At 35.4% G+C, this 16,663-nt stretch overlaps 1 protein-coding gene across 1 annotated transcript in view; it reads left to right on the forward strand.

Moving 5' to 3' along the window:
* Window positions 1-890: 890 nt before the first annotated feature.
* Window positions 891-16,663, forward strand: part of nck2b (NCK adaptor protein 2b) — a 45,933-nt gene continuing 30,160 nt past the window's right edge. Inside the window, exon 1 of the mRNA XM_079377713.1 lies at window positions 891-1,101. The gene's annotated coding sequence lies outside the window, so the exon portion shown is untranslated. The remainder of the gene's footprint in view (window positions 1,102-16,663) is intronic.

The raw sequence follows: 16,663 nt of genomic DNA on the forward strand, positions 1-16,663 counted from the left end.
GAAAAAACAGTAACATGGCATTTATTTTGAAACAGTATTAAGAATTGCAAACTTATTGATATATGTCATACAGTATGAATGCCAAAGTAACATTCTCACATGCATATTTCTCACATTTACCTAGAAGTAGTTATATATATATATATATATATATATATATATATATATATATATATATACGGTGGCAACAATTATTAGAACCCTATATTTTCACCAGCTAAAAATGGTTTTAAGTCAGTTATTTCTATCTTTTGCTGTATGTGTCAGTCGGAAATATCGGTTTACATTTCCAAACATTAATTTTTCCATTAACTGTAATAACCCAGGGAGATTTTTGTTTGCACAATGAGTCTGACAACAGCCAGTGCTCCACACAGAGATCTGATCTCATCATCATCCAGCCTGTCTGGAATAACATGAAGAAACAGAACTCTGTTTCGCTTCTGTGTGGAGCACTGGCTGTTATCAGACTCCTTGTGTAAACACAAATCTCTGGATTATTATAATTAATGGTAAAATGAATGTTTGGTAATGTAAACTGATATTTCCTACTGACACACTATAGCAAAAAATAGAAATAACTGACTTAAAATAATTTTTTAGCTGTTGAAAATACTAGTGTTCTAATAATTTTTGCCACCGTGTATATATATTATAAGTGTTCTTATAATTTTGACCGCCACTGTAGGACTGTACTGGGGGTCCCATGGGCTGGTTGAGAGTCTGGGTGGGCTCCCACTGTTTTTTATGAAAAAGAAACAGAAACAATTCAGTTGGCAATACATGGCGATCTTGTATATTGCCTTTTGCTTTTCGGTCACGAACAGTGCTCGCCCAGGGCAGTCCAGCCCTGGCAGCGGTGACGTCATCGAGCGCTGGGCTGAGCAGCAGAGAGCGCGCGCGAGAGCGAGAGCGCTGCGGTGGAGTTCCTATAGGGCCTGCCTGCGAACGAAGCACTAGAGGACAACGAAAAGCACGCTGAACAGGATTTTCCATCGCCCTCTTCTGAATGCACACACACACCGAGGCTAATCGGGATAAAGGTCGTTTCCATCCGCATCCATTCGTGTCCCCCGAACTCTCCAGAGGCAACCTGTTAAGGTAAAGAACGGCGAGCGCGTAAACTTGGTGCGTGAGCGTGTGTGGCAGCTTCACGGGAGGTGTATTCGGTGTTTAGTTGTTCACTGTAATAGACGTTTCGAGGGAAAGTCTAACCGAGAAGCGAAAGCTTTTTTAAATCGCTTTAAGACTCTTAAAGTCACACACAGTGATTTTGTCTTGTGAATTTGCCGCTTACTGAATGAAGCTTTTGTGTGCCCACACCAGTACAATAGCAGCGAGGTCAGTAAGAATCGAGTCTTCGAATCTTTCTTTGCGAATTAGAGCGCGATGTGTTGTTATGGTACCGGAGCAAGCTGACTTTTTTGCTACATTGTTATTGTTTTTTCAGAGACATTGTGCAACACCACATGGCGGAGTTGAAAAGATTTTTTTTCTTGCAAAGAAGCATATATATATATATATATATATATATATATATATATATATATATATGACAATCAGCCCTAATAATTATGGTACAACAAATAAAACGTATAACATAGCTTATACATTATTATAAATGTTTTAATCATTTTTTTACTTAACCTGTTTGGTTGCAAAGGTTGCATACATTTTCAGCACAGACTAAACTATTTCAAATTAAATTATGTATTGAGTCTTACCAAACGATTTGTTATTTAGTTGTCAGCATCAATATTTTCATCAAAAATTGAGGACACCCCAAAATAAACATTCTGTAGTCATTCACACTGTCATTTCAGTCCTGTATGCATTGATCGTCCTGTTGATATGAATGCTCTTGCCTGGTGTTGTTGGTGTTTATGGACAAACCAAAAGGAACTGATCAGTAGGTCTTACAGTGAAGGTAGAAAAGTTTGAATATTGGATTACAGTATCGGTCCATAATCTCTATCTATCTCTCTCTTCAGTGTCTGTTACTCAGTCTCTACCCTCCTGTGATATTTCTGTGGAAAGGGAGCATCCCTGTCTCTCTCTGCAGCATTCTAGGCAGTGTGCTTGCCAGAGATAACAGAATTGGACCATTTCTCTGAATCCCGTAATTCTCTCATTTCCTAAGAACAGGTCAAGCATAATGAACTGGCACTATTTCCCTTGGTATTTTCACTTGTTGGCTGCAGTGGATAGTGGAAATCCGGTTGGTTTTACATGCATTATGTCAATATTACAGGATGAGTGTGCTAAATTGGTCAGCTATGTCTTTTTAGGTGATCTGATTTACCCTCTCTCACACCGCATCAGATGCCATTTTAGGATACTGCCAGCCAGAGAGATAAGATTTAAGCTGAATTTAGATTCATTCAGATGTTTAAACATGTTTTTTTTTTGGATCCCTTCAGCAAGAAACAGATCTTTATACTTACATAAAATGCATAGACATATTAGTTATCACTCTATATCTGCCTTTAAAATATCCTAATAGGATGATATTTAAATGCTTAATTTTGATTTTGCCAGTTTTTATTGTGGGGGTAAAACTTATAATGCAATGTGATACAATGCTGTTTGAGAGATGTACAAATAAACGTTCATCAAAAGTCTGATCATATTTGATACATTCTAACACAATTTTTCTAAAAAGTGATGTATGAATAATCAAGTTGCTAAATCTAAGTTACTTCAGTCGAGTAAGTATTCATCCTGAAATATTACGAACAACTAGGTTATTCTTGTTTACGTCATAAAAATTGGTCAAAATCAAGATTTCACAGCAAAAAAGTACCACAAGCTGAAGAGGAGTGTTTATAGAATTATACTAAAAGGTCTTTTACTTTCTTAAAAAGTTTAATCTATCAATCATATGACAGAAAGCATATAGTAGATTGTGTGCAACAAGTTTTTCATCAAACTTTTGATCATGTCGATAATTTATAGGCTTTACAAATTTGAGTGCATAGGTTTTATTTGATTTAACTGAACAAGCATTCACTGTCAGAATCCCCTTTGGTCAAAGGAGTGTGTGAAAATGGTTATGCTCTCCTGATGTGCTTATAGCTGTTTCTTTTCTCTGTTGGGGTCAGCTCTGCCAAAAATAACATCCTCTCTCCAGGGTTGAACTCTGGAATCTTGCCCCATTGGGAGTTAATTGCTGATCATGAAACAGCATTTCAGAGCCTATTGATCTCAGATTATAGTAATAAATCGGTCCACACACCATAGATGGTTCAATCCCTGAAAATTTTTGACCTGGAATTAAATTGCACAGTGCGGTAGAAAATGAATGATTTCAAGCATTAAGTGTACGTTGTAAACTGTGAATTTTGTCGTCATTAAGGAATTTTTCTTTACAGTCTTATCCTTTCCCCCATGCAGCGCAGGAACAGAGCAATTTGCAGCTCAGCATGGATGATGCATATTTTATTAACAGTCTGGGAAAATGTAGCATCTCAATATTTCATCAGTGCACAGCTTGTCATCGATGCCAGGAAAAATGATGAAGCCCTCCAAAAATAGGCTCTGTTAAAAGTTATCGTGAGGAGGACAAATTACACAAGTTGCGACTCCGTTTTTCTGACAGGGCATTATTAAAATTCTGGATCTCCAGAATAAGCCCCTGCTGAGAAGTGATCTTGGTAAAGACCTTGAGAAAGGTACCTAACTTTGGACACTTTTTGTGCTGCTCAAAATAATTGGAATAGAAAGACAGCATTAAGGATACAAAGAAGAAAAGGATTGTTGATGCTCTTTTTCTTATTTCAAACAGTCATCTCAGGTCATGCAAAATCGAGGACTGCGTAATGTGGCAGATTATACAATATCTGTGTGTTTTGACTTCATGTAATGTGCACAAACCTCCTTTGTTCCAACATGACTGACAGTGCAATGTATTTTATTAAACAGATAGTGAAGGTCTTAGGCCACTGTGCCACTTTTCCCACAATTTGTAAATATTTATACAACCCTGCATGGTGTGGACATTGTGCCCCTGCGCCCAACTGCCCATGTGATTAATCCTGCTCTGTAGCAAATATATCAAATGACAGGGGCTTAAAGGAATTCTGGGTTTAATAAAAGTTAAGCTCAATCGACAGCATTTGTTGCATGTTGATTTTGACTCGACTTGCTGTTTCTTTGGGGAAAAAACTGGAGGAACTTATGGCACGGCATTTTTGGAGGATTTAAAAGCAGAAATATGAAGTTTATTAAATTACCACTTACATCAGTTCTTCTGTTAAAACTAGTGCATCGTTTTAGGTGTAAAGATGTTTAACTCTGCAAATCATATGAAATAATATTTGATACAGGCTATGGCTCATATAGTATGATATATGAGAATATGGAGCTCATATTCAAGGAGAGGGGAAAAACATTACAAATTAATTAGGCCCAACCTAATTAATGAAGATTAATGAAGATATTTTTATATTTGTAATTCCGATAGATTGTAAAGTCAATGAGATCTTAACTGTATAGGAGACTACTTACACGGTTTTTTTTTTTTTAAATATCAGTTTTGACATGATATCTGTCTAAATGTCTTGTAAGATGATATTTAAATGCTTAATTTTTATTGTGGGGGGCAAAACATATAGCAATGCAGTACAATGATTGAGAGATCAAATGTATTTCAATAGCCTGATGTATCATAATTTGATATTTACATTTTAACATTCTAAAAACAATCATAACTGTTGTGGTACCTCAAGCTGCTGCTTAAATAACTTGCTGCTGGTTAACCAAACAACCACACGTCTTTAATGTGAGGAAGTGGTGATATTCTCTACAAATTATAGGATTTATGTGAGATTTTAAATCTCAGATAGAGACATACATGTAGTTGCCAGAATCATGGCCAAAATGCTTGATTTATGCATTGTGTATAGCTGTATAGGCTCTTATCTTCTGTTAAGAGGCAAGTGCAGATGCAGTGATTTCCTGTGTTTGAAGCGTGTCAAGCTTGTTTGAGACGGAACCCCTCTTATATGAAGCCATCATGACTACAAAAAGAACATTTTCTAAGTACAGGTAGATTTTTCCTTTCTCTTTGTCATTGACTCTTGAACCAACTCTTGAATCTTGAAAGTCCTGTTTCTAAGAGCAAGTCTGTCACATTATTGTGTCTTCATTAACTAAATAGCACTTTATATGCTGTACTATACAGCTTATGACGGAACAGAAGTTGTCTTTTTTTGTCATTTGGGTTTGTTTCCCATAAGTTCAAATGGTGTGTGGTGCATCAGTTTACAGGAACAGCAGTCTATCCAGCATGTCAACGTGCAGTGTGAGCTGAATAAATTGATTATTGGTGTATACATTAATAGAACTGTGTTTGTGAGTGAAATATGGCTACTGTTGTCATAGCTGTCAGTTTTCCTTGTAATAGGAGCTACGTGGTCTGTTTAGTTTAATAGACAAGACATTCTTCTGTTGTTTTATTTAATCTTACATTTACCATTCCTCATATTTCATAATAAGCTGTTGTAGAAGGAAGACAGACTACTGCAGAGAGATGTTTGAGGTCAGAGCAATTACAGAGAGAGCCGTTTTCATTGCATTATTGCTTACCTTCTCATTCTATTTCTTATTGTTCAGGAAATTTACAATGTAGATTTATTTTAGTTAGTCAGCTGTGTTTGCTTTCACAGTTAAGGCATTTTTTAATGGACCAAATTAGATACAATGTAATAAAAATTAATTATACCAATCATTATTTAGTACATAACAATGACAAATGTACTAGAAGTCACATGAACAAATTACAAGCTCATTGGTCTAAATGTTTGTGTGCTGTAATAAATTAAACTGAAAGGTTCATCAGTCCTCATTTACATGACATCTCATTTGTTTAGCTTAATGTTTTTCATCAGTTGATTTGGGCTTAATGATGAAAATGATAAATTAATTATTCTGCATTAGTGCAGACAATGTTGAATTGCTACAATTCTGCACATTTTTGCATGTTGACTATGTTTGTGCAAATTTAGAAGTATAGTGTGTTTTGGTTACATCAAGAGTTATCTCAATTTACAGACACATAGGTTATGATCTAAAGATGCATTTTCATTTTCAGTCTCTTTTTAGGGATGTCAGCACGGTTAGCCTGTTTTTACCTTTTATTGCAATGAGCTGGATGTTGGCAATCTAGAAATGTGTTTGTGTGACCACTCAGCGAGAGGTGGCTTAGAATATGACTTATCTTTTGGATATGAGGAGGACAAAATAAAGATATTTGAGCAAAGGGGTTGAAAAAGAGTTCCTGTCTGACCATAAAACAGCTTGTCAAACAAAATTACAGCTTGTCTACTTGATTGCTTCTCTCTCACTCGTTTCCCACTCCCTCTTGGGTGTAAAGTGTTGGCAGGCAGCTAACTGCTTAAATGACTTAAGTAAGCTAACCTTCGCTGCTTTCAGTGAAATGGGCAAGGACCTAATTTTTAATCTTATCCTCTCTTGGTAAAGTTTGATAATGTAGAGGAATGTGTGAAATACATTGTGAGTCTACAAGCATCAGTTCACCAATATTTCATGAGTTTCACTTAACACTTTGTCCCACTTTCTCTATGGGCATCGTCATATTTGTTTTTGTTCTTTAAAAGGGGAAATGTTTTCTTTTTTGATAAATGATTTCTATTCATCTTTTTCTATTCTGGCTCAACATGGCCTCTTTTCAAAGGAATCAAGTTCCCCCAGTGAAATATATCTGCTTTTCATAAATGGTCATTTAAACTAGGACAAGACCTAAATTTGGTCTGTTTAATACTACAGCTGATATAACATCTAGCTGCAGCAGGTTTGCAAACATAGCTGTCTAAAATAACAGCATAATTCATAATAATTAAAAAGTAGTGCAAAAGCTTCATTATTAAACATAGCAGTCCCTAACCAAAAACTTTGACCATTTTAATTTAATTTGTGATTTGGTAGTGGTAGTTCACTGCTGGATTATTTTGCTGCAGTTCATGTTTTTAAGGTAATAATAATTTGTACATATTTCCCACTTTAGGTTTGTGGAAAGTTTCCTCATAAAAGACACTGAGTACGGTCCTGTACCTTCTGTCTTCTTTTTTCTAAATCCAAAGAAAAATGAATGAGAAAAATGCTTCCAAAACCAAGACTTCTGAACAAGTTTGCAATCACTATTATGATCTGTAGTAATGGAAACCTATGTGGTCTCAAATGCCTAAACACTTGCTGGAGTCTTGATTCCTCAAAGTAGAGAGAATGAAGATGTGTAAATGAAGCAGGCAGTGATGGGCAGGAACCTTGATGGATGAGTGATGTTCTGATCATAGTGACTAGTTTCAGAATGTGGAAGCTAGTGGTTTAGCTAGTGGTTCTATTTTTACCTACTTGTGAAGTGTTAGACCAGACTAGAGTGAGAAGATTTCTTACCCAGTCTTGAATCATTCTTCTCTTCCTCTCTCTATCTCATTTCAGGCAGCTGATGTCTTCATCAGTTCACATTAAGAATTTACTAGATGTAAATTAGCAGTCTTTTTGCTCATAATACATCTTTTCATCCATTTGTTCCATTTTGTTCACTTATCATTGCGTGACTCATGCTGTATGGTTTTTTAAACGTTTACATGTGTATGTTGCACATTAAGTCTTTGCTGTGTGATCTCAGGCCAGTTGTTTATTTTTTTCCCTGTTCTAAATGGTTTATTTTCCAGTGGGTTTCTTGGCGAGTATCTCATCACTGTTAAGAACATAATGTAATAACCTGTTGAATGTGCCAATCTGAGTAAAAAGATCCATTTCAGCTTGAGAACAAACATGCTTAAACCTGCGCTCAACTGCTTCTCTGAGTTCCGGCATGACTTGTTCTTTTCCATTGTTCAGTTATTAGCTTTCTTTATAAGGAAACCGCGTGTCTTTTCTGATCACACAGGAAACAGAAGAGTGGGAGGAAGCCTGCAAACCATGTTTTGTCATCTGAATGTGTGTGCCACAAACACTTGTGTGTGTGTGGCACTTAAGCACTTCACTGAAATGGTGTGAGTGTGGGATCCATAAAGACATTGAATATATAACATTAATTAAATAGGCTACATTTGTGATGCTACTGCTACGAATAATTATAAAACTATGACAGAATGTGTATTTAGCGTAAATTGATCAGGCTAGCTAAATGAGTGCCAAGTTACTTAAAAATACTGATACATTGAAAGCATTTATAAATATCATAAGTTAAAAAAATAATAAATATCATAAAGTTTTCTTTTTGTCTTGTGGTCATTTTACTTAGACTGTCTGGGTGACAGATTTTTACTATCAGTCATTACATATTTTTGCAGGGTGGAAACATTTGTTTCCATTTATACATTTATACATGAAACTAGGTACTTTTCATTAAATGGTAATGTTATGTTAAAAGTTTAACATTTCCATTAGTTCTCACTACACATCGGACATTTTAGATTGCTTAAAAATGTGCTTTTGACATTTGGTTTAAATTTAGCTTGTTTTGGGGTCTTGGTACTGTACGTCAGGCTGATTTAGAAATATGCATTAGACAGCATAAAAAGGTTTTGTGATTTTTGGATGTTTGTTGCCCACCCCACCACTTTCAGTATCTGTTTGGATTATGTAAAAGCTCCAGGGCTTCAACTTGCTTTTTGGATGCAAATAAAGTGCATTGGCACAACCACTTGTTTCCGCTCTCATGTGCGGTACAAGCTCTCAGCTCAAGAAAAGTGCAAAACAATTATTGAACATTTCACTCCAAGATAGGCCCACAATCATCTGCACCTACCTAAATATTTGAGTGATTTACTGTTTAAAACAACATCTCCTTGTTGGGCTGTATGAACTGGTTGGGTAAATGTCAGCCCACAGTAGGGCTGGACAATAATTCAATATTAATATGTATCGCGATATATATAACTTTTTTCAATGACGTTAACGGTGATATGATTTTCCGATATTTCGATATACATTACCAGTGTTTCTCATACATTGATTTATTTGTGGCGTTTCACTTTGTTGAATAAACATGAGCACTACACGTTTCAAAATCAAAACGCGATTTATATGAATGTATCTCTGAAGGGAACCAACTGTCTTCAGAAAAGTTTACATTTTCATTTGATCTGATAAAGTCACGTTCATGAGCGGAGCTGCTTTTATTACAGCCGTTACCGGGGAAACCGCTAGTTCTGCCGCTTTCACAGCGCCTCCTGCTGGCAGAGAATCAGATTGCATTTTCAAGAATAAGCCCGTCTCAAGCAACATGCTTTTGTTGTTCAGTTTTTTTGTTTTGTTTTCTGCAGCAACTCAGAGCACTATTCATACTCTTTATTCTGGCTGAAGCACATTTGTTTCAATCTATAAGAACAATCAACCTACACTACCAGTCAAAAAATTTTGATTAGTAAGGTTTTAACGTGTTTTTCTTTTTTTAAGAATTCTCATCTGTTCACCAAGCCTGCCTTTATTTGATCAAAAGTACAGCAAAAACAGTACAATTTTGAAATATTTTTACTATTTAAAATAACTGTTTTCTGTTTGAATATATTTTAAAATGTAATTTATTGCTGTAATCAAAGCTGAATTTTCAGCATCATTATTCCAGTCTTCAGTGTCACATGATCCTTCAGAAATCATTCTAATATGCTGATTTGCTGATGATCAATATTTAAAACACTTAAGTACATATTTTTCAGGATTCTTTGAATAGAAAGACCCAAAGATCAGCATTTATATGAAATAAAAAGCTTTTGTTACATTTATACACTATTCCATTCAAAACCTTGGAGTCAGTATAATTTATTTTTATTTTGAAAGAAATGATAGAAAGGATGCTTTAAATTGATCAAAAGTGATTGATAAAGACATTTATAATGTTACAAAAGATTTGTATTTCAGATAAATGCTGTTTTTCTGAACATCAAAGAAACCTGAAAAAATTCTACTTAGCTGGTTTCAACATTATAATAAATGTTCTTTGAGCAGTATATTAGAATGATTTCTCATGTGACTGGAGTAATGATGCTAAAAATTCAGCTTTGAAATCACAGGAATAAATTACATTTTAAAATATTTTAAAATAGAAAACGGTTATTTTAAATGGCAAAAATATTTAAAAATGTTACTGTTTTTGCTGTATTTTGGATCAAATAAATGCAGGCTTGGTGAGCAGAAGAGAATTTTTTAAAAAACATTGAAAATCATACTGTTCAAAAACTTTTGACTGGTAATGTATATTAGCCTATAGTTTGAAGTCAAAGATATTAATATTAATAAGGTGAGTCTGAGATGTTTATTTGACAGTCATTTCACATTTCTTGTTTGTATGAAGGCTAAATACAAATAAAAGGTGAACATTATTTATTTGTGCGGTTTTTTAAATTTTTTAAAAATAAAATGTATAGTTTTATAAGAGGAGGTTTCGTAGACTTGTCAAATTAATTTTTCATGAGTTTGTAGGTACAGACATCTGTTGCAGCCATTCTTGGCAGTTTTTATGAGGCTTTTTTAAAATAGAGTTCATATCGATATCGGTATTATATCGTATCGACCGAAATGAAGAAATATATCGTGATATAAATCTTGGCCATATCGTCCAGCCCTAGCCCACAGTTTGTTTGAATATCTGGCTGTCTTTCAGTGTTTATGGTAAAAATCTGTAGGAAGGTGGCATTAGCTGAAATGGATGGCCGTGTGTTGCATGTGCCCTCTGACAGATCCTAAAACGTATTGTTCTTAGTCATCCTTCTGAGAGCTGTGACAACAGTCACGACATCTCTGACTCACACACTTAGAGTATCTGCATGAGTAAAGACTATATTCTTATGTACACATTCACGCTCAGTCTGTTTGTGTTCAGAAACTATTGCTTTTTAGTAGAGAGCTCTGGTGACCAGCAGTTAGAAGGCAACATGTTCTGCCCTGGGGCTGTTGGGCTGCTTTTGTCCCACTCTAGGCTGCAGCCATATGCAGTATATGATCTTGAGTCAGTTAAACATTTGGTGCTTTTTGAGAGGAGACCGAATAGAGGAAGTTGTGTGCAGCATGTGGGATTGTCTGTTGGTCCCTGAGGAACAAGAAAGTGATGCTAAAATTGACTGAAATCCCCATATCATTTTGCCACCTTAATCACCAAATATATTTCAAACACCTTATTTGAGTTGGGAATTGATGTTCTTCAAAAAAGCAGCAGACAGTTTTGAACCTTCAAAATGTCAAACGTGAGATAAACATTTCAACAAAGACAAGATTGCTCTCTTTCACGGTGTAGTTGCTGTAATGTTCACTTTAGCTTGTCTTTTATGCAAATGTGAAGGAAATATTGATTGATTCCCCCCTGAAGATACACCGAAATGGGTCGTATTTGTTCAAATGAGCAAATTTACTCCTCTACAAACTGTTGCCTAGAAGCTACCATTTGTGGTGTAGGCGCGAGACAGTCGGTTCCAATGCGTGAACACATTCTGTTGACAAAGCTGACATAAACAAAGAACAAGTGCCTAAAATCATTCAAATCTTTCATTTTTAATCACACTGCAAAATTGTGATATTTTGTATTGCTTTAATAGCAGGTTGGTTTTTTGACTCATTCATCCCAGTGATTTGAATATTTTGAATCAGTTCACAAAAAAAGAGTCAGATTCGGTCAATTTCTGCAGTTTGTATTGTTGCATCTGTAGGTGTATATGTTTTTATTGAGTCAATGAATCATAATCAAACAACAGTCAAAACAGATCACCCAAACAAGTCTCATTATTGATCATTAAAAACAGTGTGCTTAAAAAAAACTGCTGAGGCACTTTAAAAAAAAAGAGTGTTTAGGCAATCAAGTGTTTTTACAAGAACATGAATTTAATCCAACTGCAGAAGGAAAAGTTTATTTACTTGCAGCATTTTGATATTTTTTCACTTTTTTAATTCTTCCAAAGCATCTCTCTCTTTGTTGTGGATACTGTTTCACATGCTGAACCGAACAAACATTCTGATGGTCAATAGGTCACAATTTATTACGTTTGGTCAAGAACAACTATATCTCAAGCTGTTGCCACTCTATAAATGCAGAAAATCAGTCACATGTTTTCAAAATGGCAAGTTTTTTTGCAGAAAATAATTAACTGAATTGAATGATTCATTCCCTTAAAAGATTCTTTGACAAATGTTTGCAGGAAATGTAGATTTACTAACATCCTCATTCTTTGTTTTGCCCTCAAGTGAGGCATGTCACCCCAGTTTGATTCATTGGAATGTCATTGGATTTAGTTGTGTATTAAAAGCATTCAGTGGCAGATACAAATTAAGCGTTACCATCTCCATTTGGTGGGACTTTTCCACTGTAGTGATCAGAGAGAGAGAGGAGAGAGAGAAGGCAAGGTGCTCACTGGTTGGTCTGAAATGTTGAACATGAAGGGATCGTGTATTTTAATAATACACTCCTGAGGAACTTCACTTCAAAGCTGTGGAAGCTTGTGACTGGAATAGAAAGAGAGGTAAACCAGGCCCTGATGTCAAGAACGTTTTTACTTTACCATTATGTTTTTCTTCCACTTTCTTGCATGTCCCTGCTGTACCTCCTGCTTCCTCTCACACTATCAACAACTTCTCTCAAATTCAGAGTTGTGATTAATGCCGTACATCCTCAAAGGAGCCGATAGGATATAGGAAAAGAACTCTGAATGTTCACTTCTCACCAAAGCAAGTAAACCGTGTTTGTGCATCTTCACAAAGCGTTCATTTTTCCGTTCTTCCGGTGCCCTCCTGTGTGATTAACAAATAATAACATCACAATTACTGTTTTACTGGAAGCAAAAGATGCAAATCAAGTACAGAGTAAATAAATATTGTGTAAAATGAGTCCAGGCTTTATACTTTTGTATGTAGTGTTTCCAACAGATCTTTTTATAGTGAATGACAAACCTGTTTTTCAACTCATCGTTGACAGAAAAACAAACGGGATAGTTTGTGGAGTTTAATGTGCCGAGACATCTCTTTGTGTGTGTACAGAACACACAGGATCCAGGAAGAAATCCCCCCCCCCCCCCCCCCCCCCCATCGAGCCCTAAAAATTTAATTTTTCCATTTTTCCTCAAACTTTGTCTTTATTTGAAATAAATAAAAATAATCAGCAGTTTTGTTTCTTTATGTGTCACCTGAGGTTCAAGCAGTGGAATGCCTTCATATCAGTTAGCAATATCCCATGTCCTATGAATGCAGCGAAGCATTAGAGGCAGGGGACAAACAGAAAATTGATTCTCGACAGCTGTTTGTGACCTGAATGCCAAGTACAGCGTGGTCTCTGTTCCACATTGGTTCTTTTCCCTCTGGTGCAGTTGCTGAGATTGTGACAGATTTAAAGTGCTCTCTTCCTTCCCTCTCTCAGTGTTCTGGATGGTATTGGGGTGTCATTCAAATTTGTTAGCTTTTTAGTTTCCTGTTAGCACAACCTGCGTGATAGCTCAGGATGGGAACGACACTGGCGCCAAGACGCTGCAGCTGGACCTTATGGGATCTGTGGTTTGAACTACCAGATTGGCAGTCAAGTATTAAACTGGGGGAACAGATTTTACATCCCTTGTGCATTAAAACCGTGGGAAGTTGGAAAGGGAACAGTAGCAGAGAGAGACGGTGCAGTGAGACCGAGATGAAAAGGAAAAGACAGGGTGAGATAGAGAGACTGAGACAGATGTCAGTTTCTGTTGAAACCGAATAAAGCAGACTGAAACAGACTGGAAAATACCCTTTATTTTACAGCAATTTTAAATTCATCAAAGCTTAAATGCTTTTTTAAAGTTTCCTGGCTGTGAACTTCACTTTTTCAAATGCAATATTTAGTTTCACCTCTTAAGTCCTCATTGTAGTCCTGGATATTTCATTTTTTTGTGTGAAATCCTGTGCATGTCAGGCAATCAGATTTAGAATTTCTGCTTCAAAAAAGTATTTCCAGTTTGTTCTGCCATACGCATCAGATGGTTAGCGAGTGTGGTGCGGATGGTCTATGGCTGTGACGTATGAAAACCAAACCAAGGCAAGAAATAGACTCATAAACCTCAGAGTGTGATGTGTTGTCATATTAGGCTTGAAATGGAATAGGAAGTTTACAGCTCATTGCACTCTTTTACCCCAAAATGTACCGTTTTGTTCTTTAAATGCGATATTAAGCCTCGTCTGTCTTCACCCTCAGCTGTGATAATGTGTCAGGGCAAACCAGAGCCATTGTTTTTGTCGAAGATACAGATCTTGCCCGTGGTAATTTCTTCTCTTTTATCTGTTGTGTTTGTGTGAACAGGCTGCACTTGGTAGCTGAAATGATAGTGTTGACAGTGAAAATTGGAGAGCAAGGAAAATGCTTCTTGCTATCATTCTTTTCATTCATTCTACATGATGTAGAGTCACATTTTCCTCTCTGTGAACAAGGAAAACAGCAGTGCTGAGCCAAATATACTGGTTGATCTCTCTATTTCTCTACCCCATTTTGCTAGGATAGTTCACCCAAGAATGAAAATTGTTGCCATCATTTTCTATATGATTATTTTATTCCATGGGACAAGAAAGTAGATGTTTTAAAGAATGTTCATGCAGCTCTTTTATATACAGGACAGCCAACACCATGACCAAAGCGTAAGGTAATAAAAAATACATAACCCAAAATGCAACATTTATGCAAATTATTTTCGTCAACTACCAACGTGTTATGTGCATACATGCCCTTAGCAAGCACAAAGCAAATGTTACAGCACACCTGTCTGTGTGTGTTAAATAGACCACATCTGTCTCTCTCTTCTTGTACTTGAGACACCGCACAGATCGAGAAACTTCATGATTTATTCTTTATTTTTAGTTATGTTTAGTACTTAGTGCTTTAGTAATGGTACTCTTAGTAGTCCCAGTACTCCAGTGTTGTCTGACTGGCCGGCAGCTATTTTTTAACACAGCCATGTGTACTATATGCATGAATGATCAAATGTGCTGCTTGCAAAATTATTGATCAGAATTTCTATCTGGATGAGGTAATGTAATGTAAACACAGTTGGTTATGTCAGCCCGATCGGACCGAAAAATTCAAATGTTTCAAAATATACAATCTGTGCAGTAGTCCTTGCAATGTACATTCAACTTTGTACTAATATTCTGCTACTGTGTATTATGTTTTTTTAATTACTCAAACAACATTAAAAAGAACAACAACAACCACTGCTCTTGATTTAAGTTGAATTAATTGACTTAATTGATGTGTGAAGACTGTTTTCATTTATTTATTTGTTAATATTTGTTATAGTATAATATAAATCTGAACTAAAATATTAGACAGACACACACACATACACACACACACACACACATGCGTACACACTATATATGTGTGTGTGTGTGTGTGTATACTGCTCTACAGAGGCAAAAGACCTTAACTCGCGAGTGTGAAACATGACTTTAAAGTTTTTTTTACTTGTCCAGTAAAATTTATTATAGGTAGGAAACTGGAAATTTGGCAATTAGATGTTTTAGTAATGAAAATCATCTACATTAAAAAATTGTGAGCTCAGACTTGATTTTTACCCCTATTTTGAAGTTAATGTAGTCTGGCTTTGCATTATCTGCAAAAAGTGAGAAGTCACACCAAGGCAAAAAGCAGTAACTTCCACATTATCAATATTTGGTTGCTGATCACCATTTACTAAATCGTCATAGTAACACCTGTATAAAATATAGTGATCATGGGCTATCTCATATAGGCTATTGCATATAGTAATATTACTTTTTGCAACCAATTTATTTGTTATGCTTAGTAACGTAAAATAATTCTAGACATAGCATATATGCTTATATTGACTTAAATGAAATAGCCTAACCTAAAAGAATGACTTGTGGATTTATGTGAACGCCAGCAAGCATACATATATACATATGTGTGTGTGTATATATATGTGTGTGTATATATATATATATATATATATATATATATATATATATATATATATATATATATATATATATATATATATGTGTGTGTGTGTATATATATATATATATATATATATATATATATATATGTGTGTGTGTGTGTATATATATATATATATATATATATATATATATATATATATAATATATATATGTGTGTATATATATATATATATATATATACACACTACATTGCCAAAAGTATTGGGTCACCCCCTTATAATGAACAGGTTTGACTACTTTAGTAATTTCCATGAGTACTAATCTTAATGTTTAAGCATATAATGATATTCTAGGGAATTATGTGCTTCTAATTTTATAGCAACAGTTTGTACAGGACCCTTTTCTATTCTAGCATGACAGTGCCTCTGTGTATAAGGCAAGGTTCAAAAAGACATGATTGATTCAGTCAGTGTGGAAGAACTTGACTGGTCTACAGAAAGCTAAGTCCTATTCCCAGCTGAACACCTCTGGTGTGACTTTAAATGCAGACATTGAGCCAAAAACTCAACACCAAACACCAATGACTTGTATATGGGTACTGTCATTTTAGACACTTTCAAAACTGTTGCAACGGAGATGGAAATACAATTTTTAAATACGTGAATAATGCTTCCATCTTTGTTGCCACAGTTTTAGAAGTGCCTTCTTCTGTTCTAAAGAAGGGGGTGTCCCAATACTTTTGTCCATATAGTGTATATATTAATATATTAAATTA

This window comes from Barbus barbus (assembly GCF_936440315.1).
Source record: "Barbus barbus genome assembly, chromosome: 25".
NCBI classification, from domain to species: domain Eukaryota; kingdom Metazoa; phylum Chordata; class Actinopteri; order Cypriniformes; family Cyprinidae; genus Barbus; species Barbus barbus.